The sequence below is a fragment of the Lutra lutra genome, chromosome 2 (genome assembly GCF_902655055.1).
Source record: "Lutra lutra chromosome 2, mLutLut1.2, whole genome shotgun sequence".
Taxonomy (NCBI): Eukaryota; Metazoa; Chordata; class Mammalia; order Carnivora; family Mustelidae; genus Lutra; species Lutra lutra.
Window position 1 is genome coordinate 144,695,925 of NC_062279.1, and position 13,613 is coordinate 144,709,537.

General features: G+C 56.2%; 1 protein-coding gene across 2 annotated transcripts in view; it reads right to left on the minus strand.

The window, feature by feature from the left end:
• The window catches only part of TBC1D14 (TBC1 domain family member 14), a 103,966-nt gene extending 103,326 nt beyond the window's left edge, over positions 1-640 (minus strand). The window contains exon 1 of one of the 2 annotated variants that reach the window (XM_047718796.1): positions 586-640. The gene's annotated coding sequence lies outside the window, so the exon portion shown is untranslated. Of the gene's footprint in view, positions 1-75; positions 229-585 lie in introns of those variants that run through there. The other variant, XM_047718799.1, reaches the window with a different exon arrangement.
• Positions 641-13,613: the final 12,973 nt, after the last annotated feature.

Here is a 13,613-nt window from a genome sequence, read left to right on the forward strand (position 1 = left end):
GGTGGCAGCGGCCCCGCGCGCCCCGGCCCCCCTCCCTCCCTCGCGTCCCGACCCCTCGCCGGAGCCCCTCAGTACCGGAGTCAGCACGGCTCAGACGCCATCCCCGGGGCCGGCGGGCCCGCAGCCCAGGCCCCCTGGGAGCCGCAACTTGCACTGGGAGGACGCTGGGCGCGCCGCAGGCGGTGGGCCGGGCGGGCAGGTGCGCGCGAGCCGCCCGCGGCCAACAGCGGCGCGCGCCCTCGCCCCGCCCCGCACGCCCTGCCCCCGCCCCGCGAGCCCCTACCCCGCCCCCTTCCCCGCCCCGCCCCGCGCGCCCTCGCCCCGCCCCCTGCCGGCTGCAGTTGCTCTTCCGCCAGGCTGCCGCTCTTCCGCCCGGCTGCCGCCCCCCGCCGCGCCGCCGCCGCTCCTGGAGCTCGACGCTCGCCCCACTGCCACTCCTGGGCCGCTCGCCCGCCCGCCGCGGGCTCCGAAGAGGTGTCGCCGGCCCTTTTCTCTCCCGAGGGCCCAGTGGGACCGCGAGGGGAGGCCTGAGGGGATCTTCGGGTCCGCCCGGCCCCCGTGGACACCCGCCAGAGGCCTCCGTACCTGGTCAGCTCCACCCGCGGCCATCTTGGAAGTGGGAAGCGGCCGGGAGGGGGAAGGGGCGCGCGCGGGCAGGGACCAGGCGTGGGGAGCCGAGCGGCGGAGCGCATCGATGGGCGCCCCTGCCTCCCGGCAGGTGTGCGAGACGAATGCGCCCCGGGACGTCCGGTGGCCGTCCGTCTGGTCCGGCCTAAGTCTATTGATCTGTAAAACGGGCTCTGCTGGGAGTGCTTTGCCGAGCTGTTCCGCGGGGCCAGCGCCGTGGTTCCCGCACTGAGCCGCGCTGGAGGGTTTTTGGAAAATTCGGACGACCGTGCCGCGCCCCAGCCCTGTTAAATCACAGCCTCCACAGGGGGATACAGTCTGGGCCGGGTCTGCGGTAAAAGCAGCCCTGCGGAGTGGGGGATGAGGTCGCTGGCCCTGATCCCAGGACCAGCCGGAGCAGAGACGGGTCAGAAGCCAGGTGCCCCGCGGGTAGCCGCCTTCCGAGACGAGGCGAAGCCTCCTTGGGGGATCCAGGCTCCCGGGGCCAACGCGAGTTTATCTTGTGTGCTGCTCTGTCTGTTCCCTGGTCCTGGCAGGGAGTCGGCACTTCAGTAGTCGCTGAACTGTTCTATTCTGGGGACATTAGGGCAGAGGAAAGAGTTCAGTGGCTGGGACCCGGGAGGCCTGGGGTCCAAACAAGGCTTGGAGCCCTTGGGGCTGTCCCTGGCCAGAATGATCAGAGAGGAGACGTCAGAGAGTCGGGTCCGCTGCGAATTGGCAGAGCAGTCAGGGAAGGGGAATGTCTCCTTCACAGAGTATCTGGAAGCCTGCAGCGGAAGATGAACTTGTCCGAGCCATGGTCATTAGTGTTGGGCCAAGGAACCCCTGGCTTGTTTCTACTGCCTGTGTCCTAGGTCAAAAAACTCACATGGGCCGCCTGGGTGGCTCCATTGGTTCAGGGTCTGCCCGGGGTCCTGGGATAGACCCTGCTTCCGGCTCCCTGCTTCTCCTTCTCCCTCTTCCCCTACTTGTGCTCTCTCTGTGTCAAATAAAATCTAAAAAAAAAAAAAAAAAAAAAAAAAAAAGTTAAAAAAAAACACCCCAACTCTTACCACCTATTCGTTAAGATGACAGGAGGGGTGAGAAATTTTAAAAAAGCAGTCTCTTAAGAGAATATATTAACACCCCTTACAGTGCTTGGTGCATAATAGAAGTTTTACAAATGCTTACGCTTCTGGGTGGTTTTAAGGAAAAATGCTGACCCTCCTTCAAACCCCAGCAAGCCTTCCCCCTGCTTACTTTTTTTTTTTTTTAAGATTTTATTTATTTATTTGACAGAGATCACAAGTAGGCAGAGAGGCAGGCAGAGAGAGGGAGGAGGAAGCAGGCTCCCCACTGAGCAGAGATCCTGAGATCATGACCTGAGCCGAAGGCGGAGGCTTTCACCCACTGAGCCACCCAGGCGCCCCTCCTCCTGCTTATTTTAAGAAAACACTAACAGGAAAATACAGACTTGCTTCAGGGCTTACTTAATCAGCAATGTAATAAATAGGATTAATAAGTCCACCTTCCCAGTGCTCCTGGCCACTCCCCCAAATCCCCTACTGCCCTCATACTGAGTCTTAGGGTTTTAAAACCCCATAATGACTAGGAACCATTGTTCTGAATCCAGAACCAAAAAAAAAAATTTTTTTTGGCCCTCAGATTTACACATGGCGCCCTCTATCTGCCTTTTCCTCACCCTCCCCCATCCTGCCACCCACCCCCAGCTCCCGGCCCCAGCCAAGAGCCCTTCCTCGGGGCCCATCAGTCACTTAACAGCCTCAGTGAGCCTAACAATTAAAAATAAGAGTGAGATAAGCTGTGTGGGCGTTTGCACGCCCATCACCCGTTTGAGAACCTTGGCGCCTCCCAGCCCCCTCTGTAATAGGGAGACAACTGTGTAAGGGGCCCGTGCTTGTACCAGTGAGCTCTGCCACTCACTGCTGACTGCCTTGGCAAAGCCATCCAGCCTCCCCCACGCAGACCGAGACCCCCAGAATGATTCTCATCCCAGTTGTTCCTTTGAGGGCTGGCTGCAAAGCTGTTGCTAGAGGAAAACAGGTATGGGCTGTCAGCTCCCGCGGCTCAGTTCCGGGCCCAGGACTGAGTGACCCATCCTAGACTGTGTCCATAAGGCTTTCCCTGTCTACCAGATTCCTAACACCTCTACCTCCCAAGTTGTCCAAGGATTAGAGACCAAGTAAGTGGCAGAGAGGTTAAATGTAAAAAACTGTCTGGCTTTGTCATTTTCGGGCCTGTTTGGGAAGCTCTTGGCACCCCCCAGTAATATGGCATAGAAAAACTGTATTGGTCAGCCCGCCGAGGGGAGGGGGGATGTGGGCCTCCTCAGAGAGCCCACAGAGGGACCTCAGGCCTGACCTCTGAGCCTCCCTGGGCTTACAAGCAGGAGCAGGCGCCTGGTACCCATGGGAACCACTCTTGTGTTGGCCCCATGCTGGGCCCTGGCCACACCAGAAGGACTGACAGCCCATAATTCCTGCCCTCGCAGATCCCCAGTCTCGAGAGACAGGTGGACATTCACCAATTCAGCCCCATCTCCTTGCAAGGAAAACGGTTCACTGACCAGAGGCAGACCTCAGGAGGGTCATAAGCACAGCATCAGGATCCTCCAGCCCATCCCTCAGAGGGGAAACAGGCCCAAAGAGTAGGGGGTATAGGCGGTGGGCACAGGATGAGGCCAGAGGCCTCTTGCCCTGCAAAACCCCTTTGCATCTCTTCTCAGGAGATATGGGGATCTAGTCTCCCAAACACCCATTTTGCCCCAACCCTCCCCCACCCAGCCCCCAATGGGAGCTCCATAAATTTCTGTTGAATGGATGAATAAATGCTGCTCACAGCTGCATCTGTCCCCATAACCTGCCCAGCTCGCACAGTGACTTGAATTTTGCAGGTAAGGAGACAGGCGCCGGGCAGTGAGGCTCCCCGGTCCAGGGCTCACAGCATGCTTTCCACCGTCTGGAAGCCCTTGCCCATTTGCCATCCTCCCTCTCATCCTCCTTGTCCCCAGCCTCTGTTCGAGCCCCCAGGGCAAGACCATCCCCACGGGGCAAAGGCAGATTGCACAGCCCTCAATGATCTCAAAAGAGCTTCCCCTCAGCCCAAGCATTTTCCGGAATCCACCAGAAAGCTCATCCTTTCTGCCTTGAGTCCCGGGAGGGTTACCTTCTTCCCTGTGGACACGGGAGTGCTTACTTTTTGGGAACAATGCCTGGAATTTGGGGTTCTCTTTGCTGCTCCTGGAAATTGAGCAGTATCATAAAAGTAACAAATAAAAAAATAAGAACGGGCAGGGAGAGCCTGGGAGAGCTGCATGCAGGTCAGGCTTCCCACAACCTCAGCCCAAAGAAGACAGCCAGAGACACAGAGATGGAAGAGTGTCAGAACCAGCAGAGAAGACACCACAGCCTCTGCACTTGGCTGCAAGAAGTGGCCCTCAGACCCTCACACCAGAGCCGTCAACTGGCATTTTCCTCCCAGTTTTAGCAAGTGCACTTACTGGTTTCCTACCTGCACTAGGTTAAACTCGATGAATGCAGGGAGGCAGATGTTCTAATAGCAAGACTTTCATCAATGAGATAAGGCATGGCTCTAGCAGAGAAGGAAGGGAAAGAAGAAAATGTAACACACAGGATCTCTCCGGTCTGTGCATATGCTTGAAAGGAGCTATCCTTAGACAGTTACCCCCAAATTCAGGCAAAGACTAGTGTAAAAAGATGTTCACCGGTGTTATTTGCAATAGTGAAATGGACATGATGTAGATGTCTGATCACAGGGGAGATTAAATGGAGAGACTCGTATGCAGCCGTTAAAAAAATGTTTATTATAAGACAGAAGATATCCTTAAGTCATAAGAGTAATACTGAATTTTAAATAAAGTATAAGCAAAGAAAATGGAATATGCATCACTCACAGGCATGAACAGGCAGAAACACTGAAATGAGTCTCAGAACACACTTGATGGTCTTCTGTCCCTATGTTTTGAAACTCAGAATTCCTCATGAAACGTACATGCTATTTTTAAAGATGGGCAAGGATGCTCGCTGATGGGTGACCAGCAGACTTCGAGAAGCATGGTAAACCGTCCTGTGAGGGCTCCGTGTCCAGAGCCCTCCTTACCAAGAACTTTAAGCAAAGCAAGCCCCATTCCATGCTCGCGCCCCAAGAGGCAAGAGGTTAGGGATCCATGCACAGCCAGGCAGCACAACAGAGCCCCGAGACTGGTCGGTGTGGCCCACCCTCTGTCACAGTGTCTCTAGCCGCCCTAGTGACCCTGTGATGCCCTACCATTGCCCCTTTTCATGGGAACACTTGAACCCAGCTGGATCTGGCCCAGAATCAAAGCTCATCCTTTTCCAGAGCATCCCAAGTAATTGCCTGGAAAAAAAAAAAAAAATGAGTTACAATGAAACCAACAGACCCTCCGAATTAGGGAATGCATGGCCTTACTGGGGGAGTGGGGGAGACCCAGGGGGACCCCCCTGTGGCCTCGGCTTCCTGAATATTCAGAGGAGCAAGAGGCCTGGAAGGCTCTAGGTATGAGGGAAGCAGAGTGCCTGGGGGCGGGGCTCCCCCTTCCGGAACACCCCAGTGGAATTTTCCAAATAGCCTGGTTTCTTACAGGCATCATTCTGTTGCCTGCTGCTGTCATCCTCAGAAAGCAAAGCCTGGTTCAGAAGCTGTGGGGTCAGGTCCCACCTGGGAGATGCACAAGGAGGGTGCAGAGGGCAGAAGGGGGCAGGGGACAGCTCCTTCCCACATGCAACGGTCCTCTGCAGGGCACCCCTCCCGGCCACCCGTGAGGCTCTGTCACTGGGCCTGAGGTCTCTCCTAAGTTCACAGAACTACCAGGGTTGTCCTCACAAATCAGCCTTGGTACCTGCCCTGCCCTCTACCCAGAACTCCCAGACTCCCTTCTTGCTCAAATTCCTGGTCCCTCCAGCCAGTGCCTCCCAACATTGCCCCAGCGGCTGCCAGACCCACACCAGCCTCACCCCGTTCATGCTCCCCGTTATGATCTCGGGGCCACCCTCCCAGGTAACCTTTTGCCTTGTAGGGTCTCTGCACAGTCCTCAGATCCCTAGCAGACAGCCTGGGACCCACACTGAGGAGTGCATCATGGATGTGTCCATGTCCTTCATCCTAGCACCTGGCCATGTCGTCGTGAGGAAACTGAGACTCAGGCAGAGGGACCTTCCAGCCAAGTACACAGGCAGGATTTGAACCCAGGCCCTCCAGCTCCAGAGCCCTGTTCTGGGCTGCTGTACTGTATGGTGGATTCACCTCCTGTCCCTTGTGGTGGTAGGGGGTGGGGGGGTAGGGGGAGGAGGCCCCACCCACAGGACTCACCCCTGACCCCCCAAGCCCTAGTTTGTTCATCTATAAAATGGAGATGCCCATGGATCGCTTGACGCGTCCTTGGGCTCTTGGGAGGACTTGGGGACATGCGGCCCCTGGAGACAGGGGGGGCTGCAGTGGGATCCGGGAGGAAGGGGCGGGAGTGTAGGTGTAGAAGGGGGCTCCGGCAGCATCACTCCGAGGGCGCATGGACTCAGGTCCATATTCTGGGGGACGCAGAGGCCCCCCAGCTTGCTCATCTCCCTGTCGGGGCTCCAAGTGGATGTCTGAGCTGGAAACAGGTGAGGGAAGAGATTCAGGACACTGAGTGACGATGGGGGCAGTGCACTGAACACGCCCGGTGGGAGGCCCGGATCTGAGGGGTAGAAAGGTCCCCCATCTCCCCTGCATTCACCTGGCCCTGGGGAGTGAAGCTCAGCAAGGCCTGGAACCCTAACCCTAACCTGGGGTGGAGGGGGCACGGGAGCCTCGCTCTCGGGTCTGCTGTGTCCAGAAGGGAGCCTGCTGCTGGCAGAGGGCAAGGGCCCAGGCTGTGCCGTCTCCATCCTTTCTGACCCCAGTAAGGCCCTGCAGAATGAGGTCCCACTGTGAGGCGAAAACCTGGCTTTCATCTTTCAAACAGTTTTAATGATGGAAAATGTCAAATGTGTACAAAGCAGAGCACTGGGGGTAGGTGTGGTTGGTGTCCTGCTGCTCCCCACTCCCTCCACTGGGTCAGGTGCGGCTCCCATCCAGCTGGTCCAGTGCCCATCTCCAGCACTGTTCTCCCCATCATCCCTCTGTTTCAATCCCTGCGTAGCCAATGGTGGAGGCTGGTGCAGGGACAGGGAACCCCAGCATGGTCCCCATCTGTGTCACCCTGCTGATAGGGCTTGCGTGGCCAGAGATGGCCCGGTCGGTCCTTTCTGAAGCCAAAGTACCATAATGGGTGTAGACTGGACACAATGAACAAGAATTCCTCGGTATCCCCAATTATTTCTTTGTTAAGATTTTATTTATTTATTTGACAGAGACACACAGCAAGAGAGGGAACACAAGCAGGGGGAGTGGGAGAGGGAGAAGCAGGCTTCCCACCAAGTGGGGAGCCCGATGCGGGGTTTGATTCCAGGACCCTGGGATCATGACCTGAGCTGAAGGCAGAGGCCTAATGACTGAGCCACCCAGGCGCCCCCCACCATTATCTTTAAAAATGTCTTTTTGGGGCGCCTGGGTGGCTCAGTCAGGGAAGTGTCTGCCTTCAGCTCAGGTCATGATCTCAGGTCCTGGGATGGAGCTCCATGTCGGGTGCCCTGCTCTGTGGGAAGCCTGCTTCCCCCCTCCCAACCGCCCTCCGCCCCTCACCACTGCTTGTTCTCTCTAATAAAAAAAAAAAAAAATCTTTAAAAAATAAAAATTTCTTGGGGCGCCTGGGTGGCTCAGTGGGTTAAAGCCTCTGTCTTTGGCTCAGATCATGATCTCAGGGTCCTCGGATGGAGCCCCGCATTGGGCCCTCTGCTCAGCAGGGAGCCTGCTTCCTCCTCTCTGCCTGCCTCTCCGCCTACTTGTGATCTGTCAAATAAATAAAAATTTATTTTTATCATACAGTTTATCTTACCAAACTGCACTTGGTAGACAGATCTCTTACACCTCTTTTTTTTTTTTTAAGATTTTATTTATTTATTTGACAGACAGAGATCACAAGTAGACGGAGAGGCAGGCAGAGAGAGAGGAGGAAGCAGGCTCCCCGCTGAGCAGAGAGCCCGATGCGGGACTCGATCCCAGGACTCTGAGATCATGACCTGAGCCGAAGGCAGCGGCTTAACCCACTGAGCCACCCAGGCGCCCCTCTTACACCTCTTCTGATTGAAATAGTTCTCCCTTTGTTTTTCCTGTGCTGTATACTTGTGGGCGACCCGGAATTGCTTATCTTGTAGAACTTTCCACATCGTGGATTTGGCTGGCTGTAGCCTGGCGGTGGTGTTAAACGAGCTCTCCCCCACCCGCTATTTCCTATAAACTCAAGCAGTGGTTCTCAGCCAAGGACAACTTTGCCTCCAGGGAACATGTGGCCAAGTCCTCTGAACTGAATCCTTAGGAAGCTCTGAGTGGGAGATGGAGGCAGGGGCCCATGTCGGGGTCACTCCCAGAGTCTGAATGTTTACTTCCTCCAGGTTCCATCAGGAGGGGTGGCTCGCCTCACCTTGAACGAGGTCACCTTGCTGGCTTCTGTCATCACTAGGGCCGCAGAATGGTGAGGCCCACTATTTTTAGCATAACGCAGTTATGATCTTAATGCTTCGTCACACACAGTTTACAAAGGGCTTTTCTCTCCAGGATGGACTACCCAAACTCCCCGCTGTGCTGGAGGCGGGCTGGGCAATCTCGGAATGATTTTCCGCAGACGAGGAGACGGGTCAGAGCGGGGAAGTGGCCTGCATAAGACCCTGAGGTCAGCAACGGCACCTGGCTAAGCCCAGGCACCTGCCTAGAGCCCCATTCATAGGAGTATACGGAGCTCACCCAGGGGTAGGGAAGGGAGGATATGCCACAGTGAGCCTCTCTGAAAAGCTATAAAAGTTCTAGAAGAGTACTGTGCACCGCTGATTCTGAAATCCCTATCCAGCCTTGGAGACCACTGTCTCATGACACAAACCTCAACATTCACACCCCTCGACGCTCCCTGCTACCTCCAGGACCAACCTTTCCCAAGAGACACTCAGGGTCCCTCACAGACTGACCCCTCCCACCTCCCTACTTCCGTCTCTTCCTGAACGAACGTGCCCACCCCAGCCACACCCATCCGGACTCTGACAGACTGTCAGACTAGACTCTCTGACAGACTAACCAGAGATTCTGGGATGGTCTGACCGGTGGCTTGGGCGGCCACTGCAGAGGGAATCAGCTCCTCTCCCTCACCCCATTCGTGCAGGCACATTCTTCCTACTCAGCCTGGCAGCTGGCCTTGCTTTGCCAGCTGTACAGGGGAGGAAACTGAGGCTCGAGAGGGTGAATGGCTTGTGGAAGGCCACATGGCAGAAGCCATGACTACTGGAGAGCCAGGCAGTCTGGTCCTTGTCCCCTGCCCTGGGCCCCCCCAGCTGCCCATGAAGCCTCCCTGCACAGGCCTAGGAGGTGGAGGCTCCCCACGGCACACTCCATCTGGCTTTCCAGGCCCCAGGAGGCTGTGCCCGGGCAGTGGCTTGCCCCAGCTTCCTGGGGCCTGTAGCCAGGCCAGAAAGCCAGAGCCTGTCCTGGAGGAAACCACACTGTCGCCCGCGGCCCATCTGTGGTGATGGGTGGAGACGGAGGCTCGGAGTTCTCTCTGGGATGAAATTCGTTAACTGTTCTGCAGAAAGGGCCACGACCCCTGTGTGCCTCCCTCCTCCCTGTGCCCTGCCCTGAGATGCCCATGACCTTGGCAAGGCCACCAGCTGGTCAGGGTAGCAAGGGGCCTCATCCACTTCACCTTGCCCCTCCCCCCAGCCTGCGGTCTTCCCGTGGCTTCCCAAGTTGGGTGGGGCTGAGGGCCCGAAAGGCAGGAAAATCGGAGAAGTAAGACGAGGAAGAACATCCACACACCTTCCTTCTGAGCCCCGGAGAATGGTCGTGGCTCAGGCAGGCTGGAGAGATGAAAGAGGACCTTGAGAGAGGTTTCTGACCAGAACCAGGGCTGTGGGAGTTTTACTGATAGAGAAAAATTAAGCTTATGACCAACATCAGGGTTCAGGCCTAGCACATAGTAGGATCTGGATACTGTCTGTTTCATGAACGAATGTTTCCAAGCCCTACTTATGACCAAGGCCCAGAGACCTCTTTTCTTCCTAATTGTCAGCTTCGTTTCGTGCCAACATAAAGACACCCCAGCCCCCAAAAGACCTCAACGTGCAGCCGCCGTTTCCACCGTGAGAACTCAGTCAGGTTGAGGCATAACAGATCGGTAGGTAATGAGGCCCCGCAGGCCCAGGACCACCGGAGTAAGCGGGAAGAGGCTCAGCCTGCATCCTGGCTGGGGCCCTGTGTGGTGGGGGAGCTGCCAGGCAAAGGCAGGTTCCCATGGGTGGGGCACTGAGCCAGGTGCAGGTGTTGGGGAGGAACCGGCAGCAGGAGCCAAGGGCCAGGTCTGCCCCCGCTGAGCTGTCAGCTGAGGTCCCTGATGTCTCTGAGCAGTTCCCAGGTCTGTGATCGCTGGGTGGGAGTGGGGCCTGAGAGCTTCAGCATGACCTGTGGCCCCGCAGGGGAGCCACCCGCTGGGCTGTCCGTTATCGCCGGCTTGCAGCTTGCAGTCTGTGGGAGGATGCCGGGGGCATGCTTGACATTTGTGACCAGCAGGAACTGGGGCCCCAGGCCTGGGAGGAGAGCTAGAGTCAAGCCCAGGAGGGGGCCAGGACTTGCTCAAGGCCCTCAGGAACCCTGGGGTCGCTTGAGCCTGGGGTTTAGGGCACTTGGGATGAGAATCCTTTCAGGCTGGGTCCCCTCAGCAAGGGGAGAAGGCACCACGAAGCCACCCCGGGGCTGGGCTAGCAGCCTCTCCCAGGAGGCCAGGCCCACAGTGGGCCAGAGGTCCCGTGGGGGCTCTTCCCTCTGCCCGGGGGGCCTGAGTGAGGAAGAAGCCACAGTGGTGGGAAGGTGGGCCCCCGACTCAGCCTGGGGTCTGAGGCCAGAGAGCGGGAGGACCCGGAGATGGTGGGCTCGAGGCAGATGTGCTCCGGCTGAGATAGCAGCAGGGGGAGAGCAGGCTGACTGCCATTGCATGTGACACGCCGCCGCATGGCCTCTGCAAGGGCCTTGCAGAGGCTCTGCTACCCACCGCTCACCAGCCCCCTGGGGGCCGGGGGGAGGAGAAGAGGGAAGGAAGGGCGGCCTAAGGATGTGATTTCCTTGAGTTACCAGACCAGGGTGCAGCAGCAGCTTCTCTGCGCTCCTGGCTTCTTTCCTGGCTGCACCCCCAGGACGGGACAGCGTCCCCCCGACTCCACCTTCTGGCTGCCCCACTGTGTTGTTTTATCCTTACAAACTACCCACGGGAGGCACCGCTAAGATCTCTGCCTAGCGGACTTCGGATCCTGGCTGCACCATGCGGCAGGTGCGAGGCCTCAGTCTTCTCACCCGTCAAATGCGGCAAAGGCACCAATGTCACAGCATTGTCGGTTAACATGACCGATGCCTGGAAGGATGCCCGCTGTTCCTGTTACTAGCAGACACGTGGACCCCATCCAAGGGCTCAGTGGGGAGGTCACTGCCAGTCCCTGCTAGTTCGGTCAAGTGACACAACTGTCCCTGGCAAACCTCTTTCCCCACACCAGTGACGCAAGGCCAGTGGTGAGCTCTCAAGCAGGAGCGCCTTTCCTGGCCTCTGTGCCCATGACAGTGCCTTGCCTGTGATGCCATCCAGCCACTGCCTGCTTTCAAGAGAAACCTGAGGCTGGGCCCTCTTTTCTGTTCCTGGACAGCCAAGCAGACACAGCCCCCTGCCTGGCATGCACAGCCACAAGGCCAGTGGTTGAACATGTAGGTCATTTCATGTGGAGAGGTCTGCAAGGGGCCTGGGTGGCTCAGTGGGCTTAGTGTCCATCTAGCTCTTAATTTCCGCTCAGGTCACGATCTCAGAGTGTGACATGGAGCCCCATGCTGGGCTCTGTGCTCAGAGGGGAGACTGCTGGAGACTCTGTGCCTCTGCCCCTCTCCAAAATAAAGTCTTTAAAAAAAAATTAAAGGGCTTTATACCCCTTTGGTCTAGAAGCACTTAGCTGAAATGTCCCAATTCCTGGGGACAACACCCCATCTCCAGAGGAGCATGAGCACAGAGCAGTGGTCCAGCCCTGCCCCCGCACCCTGGTCTTGCAGGTGTGGGCCCCAGTGAAGCAGGCTGAAGACAGTCCAAGGCGGCCACAGGGCACACCTCCCCCGGACAACCTCCCGCAGGGGGACAGATGACCGCCACCTCGCCCCACAAACACCCTCCAGCCCAGCCTCTGGTACTTCTGGGAGGGGAGTGCCACAGGGCACTGCCGCCATTCCTGGGGAGACTCGGGCCACACCAGGTGACGGTAACAAACGGAGTTGCAGTAGCTGGCCAACAAGCCGGAAAAGACAAGGAGACTGAATCCGTAAGCCTCACTCCTTGTATGTAATTTACATGCTTCCAAGACTGCCTGGATGGCTCAGTCGGAAGCACAGGTGACTCTTGATCTCCAGGCCATGAGTTCAAGCCCCACATTGGGTGTACAGCGCACTTAAAAAAAATAATAAAAATAAATCAACTCTACAAAAGGTATATGGGTTCTAGAAAAACCACGGAAGTGTATCTTTATACTCTTTTAAGGTGAAGAAAGCATTTAAAAACATGCCCACATATCCCAGAAACCATTAGAAATGAATCTTTTTTTTTTTTTTTAAAGATTTCATTTATTTATTTGACAGACAGAGATCACAAGTAGGCAGAGAGGCAGGCAGAAAGGAGGAAGCAGGCTCCCTGCTGAGCAGAGAGCCTGATGCGGGGCTCCATCCCAGGACTCTGGGATCATGACCTGAGCCGAAGGCAGGAGCCCTAACCCACTGAGCCACCCAGGTGTACCAGAAATAAATTTTTTTAAAAAGGATAAAACAACACTGAAATGCTTCTGTATGGAATCCACTTGTCCTCTGCCCCAGATTAAAGACAAATGCTAACCAGAGAAAGTACTTGCCTCAAATCACCCAAGCTGATCCTCAGCTTTCAGATGGTGAGAGAAAGGCTGTCCAACTTCCAGAAGAGGCCTGAAGGACGTCCTGCCCCACGTGCTGCTGGAACACCATGGGGACAGCAGGCACTCCACAGGCCGGACTCTCCCCTCAGGAGCGACTGTACAAGGACACCCACGTTTACAGGCATCTGCAGAAGTGCTATCCAGAATACGGAGCACTCTGTATGATGGAACGTTCTATATGATGATCAGTGAGGGACCTATTAAATCTCTAGAACAAAATAACACAGCTATAAAAACTTATGTACAGGGCGCCTGGGTGGCTCAGGCAGCTAGGCATCTCCCCTCAGCTCAGGTCATGATCCTGGGGCCCCAGAATCGAGTCCCTAGTCAGCTCCCTGCTCAGCGGGGAGCCTACTTCTCCCTCTTGCTCTAACCCTCACTAGTGCTGTCCCGCTTTCAAATAAGTAAAATCTTAAAAAAAAACCCACCAAAACCAAACCTCTCACGCACCTACAATCACAGCCACGAGTTGACGTCTGAGTGAAAACCCACTTCTGAAGTCCGTAGAAGGGCACCTGGGTGGCTCAGTGGGTTAAAGCCTCTGCCTTGGGCTTGGGTCATGATCCCAGGGTCCTGGGATCAAGCCCTGCATCGGGCTCTCTGCTCAGCGGGAAGCCTGCTTCCTCCTCTCTCTCTACTTGTGATTTCTATCTGTCAAATAAACGAATAAAAAATGAAGTCCGCAGAAGCAGGGACAGCACCGTCCCGTCACATCACACGTTTTCTGCAGCCCTGTAGGTGCTCGGCTGTCTGCAGAGGCTTTGGGCACGAATGGGAGCAGCTTCCAGCGCCCGGTGGTGGAAGTGCAGAGGAGTTTCCCTTATACTTTAAAAATACACTGATTTCTTTTCCTACAATGAACGTTGATCGTGTTAACAGAGATTTTTTTTTCCCGTAACAAAG